The sequence below is a fragment of the Geospiza fortis genome, unplaced genomic scaffold, assembly GCF_000277835.1.
Source record: "Geospiza fortis unplaced genomic scaffold, GeoFor_1.0 scaffold112, whole genome shotgun sequence".
Lineage (NCBI taxonomy): Eukaryota > Metazoa > Chordata > Aves > Passeriformes > Thraupidae > Geospiza > Geospiza fortis.
The window spans coordinates 27,660,338-27,676,188 of NW_005054298.1; positions in this window are offsets into that span (position 1 = coordinate 27,660,338).

Consider the following 15,851-nt stretch of genomic DNA (forward strand, 5'->3'; position numbering starts at 1 on the left):
TCCTAATATTTATCCACTGTAGATGTGTTACAACTAGGGCTGTTATTTTGCTTTGTTTGTTGTATTTTGTTTTTAGCAATATTACCTGTTTTGAGGATAAATGCAGTGTTTTGAGTTCACAGGGTGCATGTTAGACTTACTTGTGGTATCAGGAGCTGTATAAGCTTCAGCTGGTGAATTGGTGCCATATTCCATTTGTTTTATGGAATCCAGCAGAAAGATGTCTCTGTTGTACTGTTAGTGGTTCCTTGGAGAATGACAGGATTTTATATTCAATAAGTGGATCAAGAACTCCTCTCTTACTAGAGATCCTGTATCCAACTCTTCATTTAAGTGGTGTCTTTATATGAACTGCTTACATGGACAGTCCTGGCTCCAGAGTACAGAACACACTGGGCTTTAGTGAAGTCTTATGTAGTGTTAAAATAATGAGTTGCTAGATTACTTATTTGTATGTTAAAAAAGAAAAAAAAAATATATATATATATATTAGGGAATTTTTTAAATAAAAACTGAGGTGAGAAATTCTTCAGAGGAACACTTTGAAGGACATCTTTAATCTTTCCAGTGAAAGAAGCATTCTCTTGGAAGCCCACAAGTTGAGGGACTGCTGGGGGGAGATGGATTTTTCTTCTTTTCTCTGATGAGATGTGATAACCTTTCACTTATGTCTATTTGACAAAAACTTCTATTAATATTTTTGGGTTGAAGTTTTGAGTCAGCAACTTTCACAAAGCTAAAGAGATTCTGTTTAGGAGAAACTATGCTGTCATGAGTTGCATCCCTCCTAGCCCTCACTTTATTCACATGTGATTTGCAGTTATGCTAAGCCTGTGTTCTGCCAGCTACCATTCTGACTTATCTAAAATAAGGCAAGACATTTGTGCAAGGAATAAAAAGATCATAAGGCATTCTGTCAGTTTTATTGGTTTCTCCCATGAGTTGCACTGCTCTCCAGACCTCAGAAGCCCTTATTTATCCCAGAAACCTTGGAATTTACAGACTGACTTTGCTAAAGCACTGCTGAACTTTAGAATCCTCATAAGAATGCTGGAAATCTTCAGAAAAGCCTTCTATGATATCAGCAAATATCTCCCATGAGAAGCCTTCTAGCACACTGAAAAGTGTTGAGCAGAGATAAATGAGTGTGTGATTCTCATTTAGAATTCTTCCTTGAAAAACACAGTCTATGAAGCTTTTTTATTTGTCCTGGTGTGACACATTATTCTTACTTTTTAAGCTCCTGTCAGACAGAATGTTTGACTTTTAAAGGATATTTTTAATATTTTAATGATTGATCCAGTCATTAATGGCTTTAAACTAGAGGATGCTAGATTTTCCATAAGGAAAACACGTTTTTATTATGAAACACTGGCACAGGTTGCCCAGAGAAGCTGTTCTGCCCCATTCCTAGAAGAGTTTTAGCAGGCTGTTGGAGCTCTGGGCATCCTGTTCTTGTGGAAGGTGTCCCTGCCCATGGCAGGGGGTTTGGAACTGGAAAATCTCTTCCAAGCCATTTGAGCATGTGATCTCTGCTCTGTTTGTTGTAGCAAATCTTTGTTGTTTGAAAAAAGTAGAAGGGACTGAAATATCTTTCTTCCGTCTTCTGGAGATTTTCAGCAATACTCAGTCCAAAAATATTATCTCTACTTTTAGTATTTAAGTTAGAATAGCCTTTCCAGCCATATTTGGTGGCTTTAAATGTGGCAGAGCCATGTTCACAAGGTGATGGCAGTGGGCTCCACTGGCTTTTCCATTTTGCAGCCACTATGCCATGATCATAAATTAAAAAGAAGACTAAATAAAGAAAATTTTTAAATTCAGTAATTACTGTTCTCCATGTTTTTTAAATACTTCACTGCTGGTACTTGAAAATGTAGTGATTAGGGGAATATGGTCTAGTGGTGGCCTTGGAAGGGTTAAGTTATTGGTTAGACTTGATGATCTTGAAGGTCCTTTCCAACCTAAATTATTCTGTATTTTTATACTTTGGTCTTCTGGTCTTCTCAGCACTTTCTCTTCCCATGTCCTGATTCAGTGCAGCCTTGAATTCAGCAGTTAATGATGGTCTGCTGGACTTTGGGGCTTATTTACTGATTTGTTTTGGGCACTGCTGCTGTGCTGGAGCAGAAAATGCTCCATGGCAAACAAAAGGCAGCTGCTCAGACCGCTTTCAAGAAGGTTTGAAGGATATGATGGAAGCAAGGATGACAGGCTGATTTTGTCTTGTCTCAAGTTGTAAATGAAGCTGTGAAAGGCAAATGTATGAAGCTGCAGTGAGAGGTAAAAAATGTTTTATATTTAATTAAGCTTTTAATCTGTATTTTTTCTGTCTATGAATGGCAGCATTGTTGTCAATAACTATATAAGTGGACTTGAAATTTGCCCTAAATTTACTCCATTCATTTTTAAAATAAGATCATTGTTTAAATGAAATGGAAAAATACTAAAACCATTCCCTTTTACCAGAGTTTCTCATATTGTTTTGGTCCATAACCTACCATAATAATTCTAAAATCTCCGTTTCATATGTTACTTTTCATGTTTAAAGTTGTGTTTGGTTATGCTTTTTTTTTCAATTCACCCCCAACCATGGCCCAAAACACCTCTGACTCACTTGAAGGAGTTGAGCAGAGAGACAAGTGGCAAGAAGAGCAGGGAAAATTAACTGAACCTGAGAAACTCTGCAAAGTAGGAATTAGTAACTAATTTAACCATCAGGGGCCACTGCAGAGCACAGTTCAAGCAGAAATTTCTAGTCTTCTAAGAGAAAAAGCACTTTTGAACATCTCATATAAGATGTGTATAAAACTGGGATACTTTTCAAGTCACTTTTAAATAAAATGTGATAAATATCATATTTCCCTGAGTATGATAAGGAGAGCACAGCAGTGAATAGAATACTGTAATAAAAACAGCATTTCAGAAAGGAAGCAGAATGTAAACTTACCCTCTAAGTACCTAACCCACTGTACTAAGAGTTCAACCTGAGTTCAGGCAGCACTTTAGGGAAAATTAATTCACTGGATGATTTTATTTTGGTCCACCTACTGCTGTTTTCCTTAAATGAATACATTGAACAAGGAGGTAATTGGGAGCTAAGGAAATGGTAGGTGAGGAACCCTTAATTTACAAAATTGTTTTCTGAGAGTTTTGTCATTAATTATATTGCTAGAATGGAAAGACTTCAAAATCATACTTTTTGGATGATAAATTCCTTTGTTTATTTTATTGAAGCAATACTTGTGCTTTCCACACATTGTAAAACTTAAATGACTGGGAATATTGGTTCCTCAGCTTTATTCTCCATGTTTGTAAAGCAAAAAATTCAAAACTTTTTAGCTTTCTTTCATTTGAACACCACTTTTCCAAATGTCCATTCTATTTCTGCATAATTGCAAGTTACAGTATCCTCATTTGTTTGCCAACTGTACAAACTATTACTAATTTCCCTAATGAACTGGGGACAGTGTGAACAGCTCCTACTTGAAAAGGCTTGGCTGGTACTGTAAAAACTTTCCTTCCACAGCAAAGGTATATTATAAGAGAATTAGTTAATCAAGTTTGAAAGCTCAATGACTTTTTAGGTGGCTCACATAGTATTACAAATAACAGAAAAAGAGCTAGGCAAACAAAAAAACTTGGTAGATACAGAATAAAGGTGAAACAGTGAATGGATAGAGAGAGAAGGAGTTGCATTATTTAGCATGGAATGAAAAAATCCCATGGCTATTGCTGACCTAGGCTGGAAATCCTGTGGTGCAGATGCTCTTGGACATGTCTCTGTTGTCTCTTGCCCTGTGGAAATTTGCCAAGAATAAGCAATGCTTGTTTGCTCTGAGGTGCATGAGCCAGGAGCCTTGAGCTGGTACAGAATGCAATGGGGTTTTCTTGGAATTCATGGAAAACTGACATTAGCCTGCAGTTTGCTATGCCAGTGCACTCATCAAGAGGGTGCAATTTAAATATGTGTGATTCCTAATTCTAAGTGATCCCCTGCTTTCTCCTAAGCTCTAAAAAGAATCAGTTTGGAGCTCCAAAAGCGATTTCTATTTGGTCAGTACTGTGTGTGCTTTTACAGTGTGGAATTTCCCTCATTCTATTTAGCTTGAGATTCTGTCATTGGTTTTGGGGTCCTTTTGTGAGCTAAGCAGCAGCTGCAATTTGAGATTTGTTATATGTATATATATATTTGTTATATTTGTTATGAATGTTTTGTGTGCTTGTATGAGTGCCATGGCCATGGATGAAGTGGGGGATAAGTATTACTTTTATAAGTACTACTTTTCTGTGATATCCACAAGTATTTGTGAGGGCTGGGCATGGGAGTAGGTTCTGTCACTAGATATTGTAGGTTTTGAAACTCTTTGTAATAGCTGAACTTGCTACATATAGAAGGAAATATAGCAGCTGTTGAGTTCCTGTAAAAAGATAAAAATCTAAGTTAAAAATTAGGAGAAAAAGACATTGTTACTAGAGGTATAAATGCTCAGAATTAATGTTGTAGGAAGAACTGTAGTGCTGTTTTCGGGGTGAGTCACCATGCAAGATGAATACTTTGGAAAGCATTGTTGATTTTTAATAGAACTTTTTTCACATCTCCTGTGTTACACAACTACTGATGATGTTCATTTTCCTTCATGTTAGTTCAAAGCAGGAGCATCTTCAGATTTCACAGTGGAAATGGAAGTTATTAGTTAATTGTAGTAACTATTTCACAGCCATGTTGTTTTCTTGTGTTACCTAATGTATGAATACAAACATTGTTAAAAATTTGACTAAGAGTGTGTTTTACTAGGAAATTTCAGTTACCAAGTAAGAGCAATGAATTTTAAGGAGAATTCTTCAAAAATTCTTCAGAGTGATTTGTCACACAGGGTTTTATGTTCAGAGAATTTGCATGCCTGGGCAACTGTCCCCACACACTTAAACTGGTGTGCATTTTTAGTTCAGACTCACTTGTTTTTTACATATGCTAACAAACTGTGTAGATATAAATTGTGAAAGAAACTGCCAGGGTAGGAAAAAAAATTGATTTCTTAATTATGGGCACAGAGAGCAGCTTGGCTTTTGTTGATGCATTGCACCAACGTGAGACTTGTCTTTTTAGGAGACTTAAAGGTTCCCAGAAGCAGCTCTTCCTTTGTCCTCCTCTTTGTGATCCGGCAAAAGCTGACTCTTTCTGATCTCCTCTTCATTAAGTTGCATCAAGTTCCAGGTTGCTGAATAGAAAAGTGTCACCTCTTTTTGCTATTTGTCTATATGTATTTCTATTTTGGTGAACACAATCTGTTTTCCCTGTGAATTGCTAAGGAATGTTTAAAATCTGGAGTATTTTCTTAATTTTTAAAGGTGGGAAATTTATGGGGGGAAGAGGAAGGACTCTTTCCTATTTCTTATCTCTGTAATTAGCAGTCTGTAGTTAATACAAGCTGGGTTTGTTCATGCATGTGCATTTCTTCTTCTGTTATGCGAGACTGCTGCTTCAAATACCAACAAAAATACTATTAGCTACTATTTTAGATGCTTTTAATTGAAGAAATAAGAAATGTGGAGAGCCCGAAGACAGCATTTTGTAATACTGAATTTTAGAAGCTTGTTTTTAAATCCAAGATTATAGCATAAAAGATGGAAGCATATAAATATCACGTGTGATCTCAATAGTTGATAATTTCTGTATAACCTGTTAAACCTTATGTAGATTTTCTGCTAATTGTCCTTTAGGAATTCCAGATATAGATACTTTGTATTTCATGACAACATTAATAGAATTTTACAAGACGTCTAAAGTAATTAGAGGCGCATCTGGCCTTTACTTGATCAAATTTAAAACTATTATTTTAAACTCCCAAATACACTAAGAGTTCTGCTAGCAGACTCCTAATAGATTAATATTCATCTTCTTTTTTATCCCAATGCACAAGTAGAATCAAGTTTCAAATTAAGTCAGTGTGCAAAATTGCTTGTTCATGTCAATGTTTATGAATCTCTAAACATTTGTTCAAAAATTAATGTGTGAATTTCCCAGCATGGAGAGACAAATGTACATTTGCCTGGTACATTTTAAAACTTTTTAAAATTAGATAAAATTTTATTTTTTGTTGCTTCCTGTTATAATACTTGAAATGAAAGCATGCTGTGTGCAAATTTTAGTCAGATCTTAGAAGTAGAAAGAAGTGGTGAGAGTATCCATCCAGGTATGGTCTCTCTGATAAGCTCAATTTTGTCAAAGTCAAACCTCGAGAACCCTGAGCCTTTCATGTCCTCTACACAAAAGTGATTTACTTTGTGAATTGAGACTTGTACGTTTCCCCAACCCTAAAATAAGTTTTGCCCAATAGATCATTGCTTTTCAGGAGTTATTGACACTCCCCAGCTCGATCTCTAACACTTCACAAGGTTGTAGAAGTGAACCTCCCCACCCCCAAATCTCTCTTGATAAAGAATTCTGATATTGTTACAGGAATTGGAGATACAGATCAGGCTGATATCTGAAATGATGAGTTTGAATTAGATTTCAGTCTTGATTCAGCTCATGAAGTTTAATTGAGATGTTAAGGCCATCTTAGTTTGCATGAATTATAATTATATCTGTTTGTTCATGTATGTAGTTATAAGTGTGTGGCATGATTTTAGTTATTAAAATGCTCTAAACACCTTTCCACAGCTCAGGTTTCTCAGATAAGTTTCCTGCTGCAGACGGATCTGTGATGAGTCTTCTGGCAGTATTTGACCCAGGGAACATTGCAGGAACTTGCACCAGCACTGCCCTAGATACCTCCTTCTCATCTTCACATCCTGAGCCTTTTAATATTTGACTCTTTCCTATTGTTTATTATATTTCCTTTAACTCTAAAATAGCTTTTGTAGCTAAAACCCAATTGTGCTGTTTGAAGGAAGTTTCCAGTCATGTCTGAAGTTTCTGCCTATGAACAGCCGTGGAACACCAGCTCTACCATTTGCTGTTGAATTGCAATTTTACCCCAAGAGAAGCATTAGCATTCCTTGAAAATAACCTGGATGTTATTCTTTGCCATGCTAGGAGCTGTGTGTGTGTCAGAAGTGATTGGCAACCATTATTTCTGGAAAAGAGTATAACCACTTACATGCCCAGGTACTCCAAACACTCCAGTTGCCCTTTATGAAAGGTGCTGCAGACATGAGGGGAGTTATTGAATCTGTATTTTGGGGAGGGGGCAGCACTCAGAGGGTTATGTTATTATGGTTCAGCCGCATATTGAGGTGGAGTCTGCCTTTCTGACTTGTCCTGCATGGCCTCAGTCATGTCAGGTCATTGATTCTTTGTGACACCTTCTGTTAATTAAAAAAAGAAAAAACCAAACCATTGAATATTGGCTCTCTTTAAAAGCATCAAATCAACCTTCTAAGATATTTCATTGACATTTTTGACATTCAAAAACTCAAACACTGACTATTTCTATTGAAAAAACACATCAAAACCACAACTTACTGTGCAATTAAGTTATTTAAAACAGTGCAAACAAAACACTTGGTTTATGAACCAACAAAAATCTGCAGCAATAGAAGTTTGTCTGAATTGGTAATTCTGCTCATTTTTCAAGTAAGATGTCAAAATTGGACATTGTTGAACATAAATTGCATTTATGTTTTTGCTTTATCTAGTTATGCTAAAAGTGTCAGAGAACTTGAAATTTTCTAAGCTTCGATATTGTTTCACAAAATGTAGCAAGCTGATAACTAATCTGTTTTATTGTTCATTCTGGGTTAATCAAAAATGTAATTATGACTTTTAATTAGAACAGAAAAAGTGTCTGCTACTAGCTCATAAAAATTGCTTTTTTCTGCCTCGTCACCACAGGTTATGAAAGACAAAGAAAGCTTTCAGAGTAATAACAAGAAGACCATCTAGCCTCAAATTACTCATAATTGGACTTAATATTTTAAAGTACATCTAAATATATTGGATGCTGAAAGCTGTGAATTTACATTCTAATTTAATTTTAAAGCATGAAATTCAGCACTACCTAGAAAAACACATTTTCCCCCATCATCTTTTCAAGCTGTTTCACGGTTCTATTCTAAATTCCATGTTAGTTCCATGGAGACAAGTCAAAAAGCAGGTTTATGCACATCTGAAAAAACCAAGCTTAGCAGTAAAGGACCCTAGAAGTGCAAAATTTTACTCATTATACCCTGGGTTTGGGTGGATTGGTGTGATCAATAAATATCTACACACATAGATGTAAAATAAATACAGAGGAAGATAGAAGAATTCAAAAAAATAAAATTAACATTTGGATTTATTATATCTATTATAAAATAGCACACGAGGTAAAAAGAAGGAATTTAAACCAGAAGTGGGTGATTATAATAATTTGACAGTAAAAACCAAATGGTACGGGGGGAAATCTGTGGTTGTCACAGTGCAAAAAAAGCCTGGGATTATTTGGAAGAAAAATCCTGGCAGTGTGTTTTTACTATTAGGTGAGGAACAATTGCTGTTCCTCTAATTATTTCTTTTTTGTATCTTGGGAGTACGTCTATAAATATAACATACTTTTCATTCATGTAGTACTTAAAGAAAATGTTGAACGAACCTACACATTAAGTGTTGGGAACAGTAGTTTTCATTGAGATGTATTGAAGAGTTTTGGAGGGGCTGAATTAGGATCTCTCCAGGCCACTTGTGATGGTTTTTAGTAAGCCTGAAGGCATCAGCAGAAACAATTTTTCCATATTGTGTAAGCCGAATGACCCTGTGATTTTATGGTAGCCAGTCCTGCATTGCTCGTTGGGATTGCAAATATGGAGCTAGAAACAAAGGGATTTTTGTTGGCTGCCCAAACAAGCAAAATATTGTATCATTCTTTCTCCTGCAATAAATACTTTGAGTAAGATTAAAAAAGAAATAGAGGGCATTGAATTGAATTTCTAAAGTGCCATTTGGCTTTGGTCTGAGTTTTATTAAACCTGAAAAAGTCAGAATATGCAAAATGACCACCTAATCACCAAAAGAAATAAAACCTGATTAATTCATTAGTGTTCATTACAGAAGAGGATGTTTCCAGTGAGGTCCTTATAATGTGATTTCAAGAATGAATTTTTACAGCTTTGCTCAGTGACCTGGAAATATCAAAGAATTAATATTGTAATTGTGCAGATGATTTGAGAGAAAAATAATGAAGGGAACGGTTTGATTTAGAGCTCTTGATAATCTGGGCAGAAGTAAACAATATGCAGCTCAGCATGGCCGTACAGAGATTTCAGAGCAGAACACAAAGTGCTGGGAGAGGGATAGCATAAAGAAGGGACCCCCAACTTTTTGAACTAAAAGATGGTATAACACTGAAAATCCTCTCATAAACTTCATACTTAATTTCATGTATTCAAGGTTTTTATTTTCCAATGTTATGTGATTCCATAATTTGGAAAGCACTGTCCAAAATGAGTTTATCTTTCATGTATTTCTGCCTTTATGTTTGATTTCTTTTGTTTTGATGTATCAGAGCACTTCTCTAGGTAAGTTCTTCTCTCCTTGGGCGAAATGCAGTGCCTGGTGGATTTAAAATGTACCAGTATGGCATTACTTAGAACCCAAAGAGTACCTGCCTCACTTTCAGAGATGACTCAAAAATAATTTTTGAAAAAGCAGAGCCATTGATAGAAGTCATGCCAAGGTGTTAAATGTAGGTAACTTCAAGAAGGGGTTGATTCAGATTTTATCCTCAATGTGTAACTCATGTCTATGCTTGCTATATCTTGATACCTGGTCTAATTATTTCTGTAAGTGCTTAAAAAATCCATTATAACACTAATTAGCACGTTATTCCTTAATTAGCCATTAGCTACTCAAATATTTATCTCTGTCTCAAAGTGGGGATTCCACTGGGGACTAACCAAATTTCATACTTCATGAATAGACTTCTAGCTTGCCCTCTGAGGAGATGATTGTAAAACAGTCATGGATTTCAGGGAGCATTTGGAAAATGTCTAGGTGCTGCATGGCTTCTGAGGGTCTACCATTCCCTGTTCATAGAAAAGGAAGAATTATGTGAATTCTCTGGAAAAAAAGGCCTTTGAACATGCAGACCACCCAGGTGCTTGAGTGTGGCGTGCATCTGACAGGCAGACCTATGTGAGGTGCCTAATGTTTAATTTCAAGTGCATCTGACAGGCAGACGTATGTGAGGTGCCTAATGTTTAATTTCAGTTGTATTTAATGTGTTTGATAAAAATGAGAATTATAGTACTGAGATTTTGTCTCTTTGAGAAGCTGTTTTTTGTTTGTGCTGGTGTATTCTTGGAGGAGGTGCATACCCAGTAATGTGGCTGCAATTATTGCCTGGAGTGGTGAGTGACTTTAAGGCACTGGGTTGTGGGGTGGTGTTTGTCCCTGTTTTATCACCCCTGGTCTGTTTAGAAAGCTGCTCTGTTACAAGTGAAACATCCCCAGAGATGTGGAAGTTGTGGTCAGAGGGTTCCTTAGCCATACTCATCCAGAGCTGGAAGGCCAAACTCTCCCACAGCTAAGCTGTGAGCCAGAGGAAGGTAAATGTGATAAGTATAGTCATTAATTACTGTAAGCTGGCTGGAACTGTGAATGTTTAGTTGCTTTTTGTGTCATCTCCATTGGGATTTATCTTTTAAAAGCTCCCAGACTGTGGAATGGGTGCCCTTCTGCAGTACAAGTTTAAACTTAGGCATGGGAGAAAGATAAACCCCAGTTTCACTCATGCCTTGTCCCGAAGGAAGCGCTTGCAGCTAGGTGAAACAAATTTGCCTGCAGTGTTTAGTGTCAGGTTTCCCAGATGAAGAGGAGATCAAAGCTGAGAGATTAGGACATGCTGGTTAGAGGGGAAAATTGCAGTTTAGCTGTGCTGCTATTTTTGAAACTTGTCATATTTGCCTTCTGTCAGGTGAGCTGAACTCTGATGTGTTGTGAAACATGTATGCGTTAGAGCTCTGTGGATGGATGTGGCAGCATAATGCCTCAGAAGAAATGGAACAGCCTCATTTCCTACTGGGTCCTGATTAAAATGAGAAATCCAAGGATTTTGCAAATGTATCATGATAGTCTCATGGGAGAAGTGCCACAGACAGGAAACAGTGTTCTCTTTATCTTTCTTTAAAATAATGATAACAATACGACTCCAGCAGTTCTGTCACAAATACCGCAAGGACCATGTTGGCTTTCTAGAAACACTGATTTTTATTTTCCTTCCCTGCCTTCCTGTGCCTTCTTTCTTTCTCTCAGTGGGTCTCCACTCCATGTGTGCCTTCACCCACTTGTCTTTACTAGCATTAGACCACACAGCAACTCTAACACTCATACTGTATTTTTACCTTTGTATCTTCTCCCCTTTATTTCTAAAATACATCCAAAATGTGTCTCCAAATCTTTTTCTTGTCATCATTCTTTTTTTCTTCAGAAATATGTACAAGGAGACTTTATGGGAAAAAAAAATGTCCGTAGATACTGTAAATATTTTAGAATATTGGGTGTTGATTGATTTATTTAACACTGGTGTTTATATACACAGTAGTTAAGGTTTTCTTGTTTGGCTACAACTAGAAATTAGCCTGTCAAGAGCAATAAAATCTACAAGTGTGTGGCCATTGTCAGTATCCCATTGCACAAGTTATTTTGTAAAACAAAGGGGTAGTCCTGGCCTGAAGATTCTACAAAATCAGGTATGTTTTTTATGCAGGAGCCGATTGTATGTGTAAATTTAAGATTCAATTTCAAGCTTAGTTCTTAATGTATTATAAATACAATAAAAATATTAATTTTTTATTATGTTATTTATTCACTCTCTCCTTAAATATGTCAGTAAAAACAAGAGAGATGCAAACATTAAATAAATATTGGTAAATGACCAATCCTGCACACATCTGTCATGGACTACCTTTTGTTTTTACATATGTCTGGATGTGCCTTTTTCTTCTTGAATTGAAGAAAATGCATATTCCTTAAAATGGTAAGAATGGTGGATTTGTGTGATCGACTTTTGAAGCCTTGAGAGAAGAAAAAAGAAGTATTTCTGAAAACGGGAATAAGCGTTGTTTGAGATGCATCAAACATTACATGACTCTTAACTTTGATTTCATTAGAGTTGAATCTGATATAAACTTTGAGGTAAGAACCATAATGTCTGCAATGATAGCTAATAAGCACAGAAATATTACCTATATTGTGGAACCAGATCTATGCTTCTTTGTTTTCTTTTCATATTTTTATCTGCCTGTAACAAAAGCTGGTGTGTGATTCACAAAAAGTTCTCATTATTAAAGCCAGAGGTATCTTGCTGCTTGGAAATCTAGCATATATTTGCCTGAAGTAAAATATGAGCCCTATTCATTCAATATCACCATGTAGACCTGAAATTGTTAGCAGAAGACTTATTTAGCATTGATATATTATTCTTATCCAGTTCCAAGTAACAAAAATGACCTGTAGAAAAAGGAGCTCCTGGGAAACTATTTCATTCTGTAAATTAGTTTAAATTAGCATCATTCTGCAGCTCCCAAAGTTAAAGGATCACATGCAGAATATATCTCACAATGCAACCAATAAACCCTTGTTTTTGGAGTTCATGTGCCTGAAAGCTTAGGTTCAAAATGAAGAAAAAACAATAAAAGTTATTTATGTATACTCTTGAGGTCTAATTAGGCTTAGTATTTCACATGTACGTGTGTATTTACAAGCCAGATATTGTAATGTTTATGGAAATTGACACTTAACTTTGAATTGCTTCTATTTGCATATGCAAATTATCGAAGCAATTCAGTGTGAATGGATTTTAGAGACCTGTCAACAGTTGTTTATGGGGGAAGGCAAGGAAACCTGGAAACAAATCCTTGCGAATTAACGGCTTTGTTTGGCTGCGAGCATTGGAAATGTTCGTGACCTGGGCAGGTTTCAGGGTCCCACCGTGTGGCAGCTGCAAATGCAGGCCAAGAAGGAGATTTAATTGTGCCCCATGAACCACTTTGAGGGACAGCAGGCCCCTGTAAACCCAGCCATTTCCACTGCATGTGTGTTCTTGCTAAAAGCCCTGTGCTGGCAGTGTTGGTGCAGCACGCAAAGCACACGAGCACCGAGCAGAGGTGTCCCTGTGGCGAGAAGACAAGGAGAAGGCAGAGTTTAGAGGGGCACAAGGTATGGCATCAAGAATTTAAATGTTCCTAGGCTCTTAGTATGAAAGTGAGCAGGTTTCAGCCAGCCAGTTGTTTGTTTGCTCCCGTGCAAGCAACCTCACACGCAGTTTTCATCAACTGCAATTCTGTAACATAAATCAGCATTGGAGAGAGCTGCTGTGGATACTGCTCTCTTTCTTGGAGGAGTTAATGAGAATAAGCTGTTCTAATTTGTGTCAGTATACTCCACTGTTATTGTTCTCTTTGTAACAAAAGAAGAACAAAAGGCATAGAAGTCAGGAGTGATGAAGTGCATAAATTTGAGGGATGCTACAAAGAGATCATTTCATAACAGAGCCATCAAAATCTTCTAATTGAGATTGTTATAAATATATCAAGATCAGATACTGAAGACAAAACAGTGCATATTTTCTTGTCAGTATCTCAGGTGTGTGCCAAACAGGATTTCGAGAGGAAGAGCAGAGAAACATAAGCACAGCACTTTGTTCCCTTCAGAGGTGCTGCGGTGGATTGTGAAATCTGCTTTGGAGGGACAGGACTCTCCATGCAGTGAGAAACTGGGGCTAGCACATCTTTGCATGCCTGTACCTGCATTTGTATGTGGGGGTCCTGTTACTCTTTCCTACAGGGATGCTCTGTAAAACAGCTTTCTGTATCATTAACTGTAGTGGTCAGTTGTCAAGGTTATGAGGAATGAGCCCACAGCTCTGTGGAACCCCCATGGCTTTGTTGTGCATGATGAAGTGGGCTTGCTGAGCCTCTTCACGCTTGATACTATTTTTTAGGACACAGAACTTTTGCATGAGCCCTTTTCTGACATGTGGAAAAGCAAATGGGGAAAAAATGGGAATTTGCACACTGTATTTTATGTTTCTCACACATCCATGCCAGGGTCAGAAAGCATTTGGTGCCTTATAGTTGAAAGAAATTACTTTTTTTCCCCCGTGTTTCACTCTGTCATTGTAGAAGGTCAACTGTGCTAATATTGTCATCAGCCAATGGTACTTGGAGGGCAATGGCAATTGGGAAACCAAAGCCCAACACTAATAGCCAGGATGCTGCTCAGCTGAGTAGCCTTGCCTTTGGAAATGTGGAGACTGCACAGCTGCAGGTTTTATCCTGCTGCAGACTAGGGTGAGCAGTGTAACACTGATCTCGGAGAGCTCAGCACAAAGACAGAAGGTGCATGAGTGTGTGGTACATTACTTTTATTTATAATGAGGACTACTGAAGTGAAATGAAACACTAAGCAACTGTATTGTCTGAGTTAATCTAAGTCTGATTCCTGAGAGCTCCATAAACCTTAAAGATTAATTCTTTTGTCCACTGCTCTGGAAAACTTGGATGTTTTTTGATTTCCTTTATTGGAATTGGCTTTTGTTTTATATCTGTCACCAGACACACACCTAAATGAGTAAGCATGACAGACAAATACACACAGAACCAAAGACATGTATATCTTTTTGTATACATGTTTGCTTCTGTGTGTGTAACTTCACTTAAATACATGAATCTTCAGGGTAAAATGTACAATCAACACTCAAGATTTAGTCAAACTGGTAGTTATAAGAGAAGCCACTTACCCCAGTTTAGCACTAGTGATAAGTTTTAAGCCCATCTTTAGTATTGGCAAAAAGAAAATTTTGACTTCAATAAATATATCCATGCTCATGAAAAATATATCTGTGTTCATGAAAATATGTTGGGTGGTTTTGGGGAGTGGGTTCAGCGGTTCAAGTTCATCACTGGTGGTAGAGCAGTTCAGGAGGGACAAGTGGAGGCACAACTGCTGGTGAGATGAGAAACATATCCAGTGCTTTAGGACCTTGTATCTGAACGAAAAAAGACTGATGTTTATGGAGTCTCAGTATTTTGCACAGAATGTGCTGTGAAGCTGTTCAGACATGTACAATGTCTGTGTGAAGGCAGGGTGTGTGTTACTCTCAGGTAAATCTCCTTTGAGATCTTACCTCCATTAAAGCCAAGTGGTGCCTTTCCCCACCTTACCAGATCTGCTGGGGAGCATTTCATTGCCATGACAGTTTATAGGTTCTGTTTGAACTCATTTTTTTTTTAACACCATTTTTTTTTCCAAATTATCTCCTTTTTATTTTTCCCTGAGGTGAGGAGGAGGGTGTACAGGGTCCAATAAAACAGGTTGTGTTCAATGTGCCAGAGTTACTGGAGATAGTTAACTGCTCAGGACAGACCATTTATCCTCCTTATTCTCCCCTTGCAACCTGAGAGCTGCTATGAGTTCATTAAGTCCTGCCCTTTCTCAACTGCTCCTTCCCCACAGGCACCTGGAACAGGATGGGGGAATATTTGTAGAGCTCCGTGGGCTCTCCTTCAGCCCATTCTCCCACCTCTGCCTCTGCTGAATGGGTTGGAGTTTGTTGCAAGATGAGAAATAACATTAAAAGCGTTCTACTGTGCTTAAAATTTATTTTTTTCGGGACTTGACCATGTCCCTTAGGGTTATAAGGGTACCCCTTCTCTTATTTGCCTGCTCTTGATGTTGTCCCCATGAGCCCACTTCCCATGTCTAAACTGGGACCTTTTTACAGCGTGTAGGTGAAAATATCACTTCTCATCTGGAAAGCAGTTGCAAGGCTGAGTTCAGGCAGTTGAGCACAGGCAGTGTTGAAGAGCATGAATGGGGCTTGAAGGTGTGAATTTGACTTGGCAGCTTCTTCATTCCTCTGCATGCT